The following is a 1,820-nucleotide window of genomic DNA, read 5'->3' as shown; positions in this document are numbered from 1 at the left end:
TAGCAAAGATTTCTACTTTTCCAACTAGTTCCAAGCCATGGTTTTAAGGCTAACAACAAATAGAATATACAAACATTCTCATTTTTCCAAAACACTTCCTAAAGGTTCCTTTGATTTCATCATCATCCCCTTTGGCTAAAACAAAAAATACATGTAATAAAATATTACAACAACTCCATGAACAAAAGTTGTTCATGGTTTCAGCAAAATATTTTCATAAGTTCAAGAACATCACCATTTTCGGTTTTGAGGAGAAATGAGTTAGAAAGCGTTTTAGAAAATTTCAACGGTTGAATATGTTCTTGACATGTTCATGAACAACATACTTAAATCTCATCAACATTCATTGGTTGAATGTTGAGAGATCAAGGATTGAAAATGGAGGAAACAAGTGAGAAAATGAGAGAAAAATGAAGAGAGGATTTTTTACCTGCTCTTGAAAATTTTTGCAAATGAGAGAGCGTGAGAGTGAAGTGTGGAGTGTGAGGGTTTAAGGAGAGAGGGAAATCAGATTTCCCTCTAGGCAATCATAAGAAAAATCTCCTAGGGTGGCTAATGATGAGCTCATGTGATATTGGTGAAAGTGATGTGAGATTTGCTTTATGGAAGTCAAATCTCGCATCCCAATGTGAAATGATCACCTCGTGGACAGTGCGATAAACATGCCCGGGTATTATCGGCCACTACTCGATCGGGTATTATAAATCGTCTTATCTGCATATTCGATTAGAATTTCGGATTTCGGCATTCTAAGTAAAAAATATTTAGAAAATAGGTATGAGTGTACCCGAAGTCTATATTGACTCGAAATGAAATTACGAAGCCAACGGCACAATCGTAATTTGATTCCGAGCTACGAAACTCAAAAACCACTTTTTGAGTCGTACCGAGTGAGATTCGGCCCCGACAGTGGTCCGAAACCGACTGTCTCCGAAAATCATGAACATTTACCACCAAATTGGAAATAGAATTTCAATACTAAAACTCATCTAGAGTTTCGTCTAATTCTTTACCGAAAATTCCCAGAAATTCATTTTCGAAAATATAATTAATAACAATATTAATAAAATCTTATAATTCAAAATCGTAAAATTCACGGTGTTACATGGTACGATTGATTTTATTATTTTGTAGATTTATTCTTCCAATAATCATCCTCCTTACTGTCTGATTTACAACGATTTCATCCTTAGCAATGACCAAACCCTTAATAACTATGTTATGTACCCGATCTCCATTTATATATATACACACATTTAGTTACAAGTTACAATATTGTATTTGTTTGTTTGTTTTTATGAATTTATTTTCTACTCATTTTATCTCACTTTTATCATCTTATCTCTTCATTTGCAGTTTGACTCTCCCTTAAAGCATATCTACGGGTTAGTGTTATGTTTATGTGTCCCTATCTTACTAAAATCTTCAATTTTATTCTCATTTGCACGATAAATGAATTTGATTATTTTTTCTCACATGATATTTGTTAAAATATTTTTTCCTGTGTGGTTATTTTTTCTTAAGCAGGAAATATAAATTGACCATATTCTTTGTTTCGATATTTACAGAAAAGAAACCTCACATCCTATAATACAACGATTATATGTTATATTCATTATCTGAGTGTAGAATAATAGTTCTTTAATTTTATTATGTGTTTGTTCTTTTACATTCGAAATTATTATTTTTTACTATCTGAATGTGTCAACCTTATATTAGTAATATTAGTAAGAATAATCTTTAAAAAAAAATTATTCTCATCATAAATAATTTGGCATGCTTAATTGTTGAATATGTATATTTTATCTAATTAATCATAG

The sequence above is a fragment of the Lupinus angustifolius genome, chromosome LG07 (genome assembly GCF_001865875.1).
Source record: "Lupinus angustifolius cultivar Tanjil chromosome LG07, LupAngTanjil_v1.0, whole genome shotgun sequence".
Taxonomy (NCBI): domain Eukaryota; kingdom Viridiplantae; phylum Streptophyta; class Magnoliopsida; order Fabales; family Fabaceae; genus Lupinus; species Lupinus angustifolius.
Note: the sequence above shows the minus strand (reverse complement) of the source record.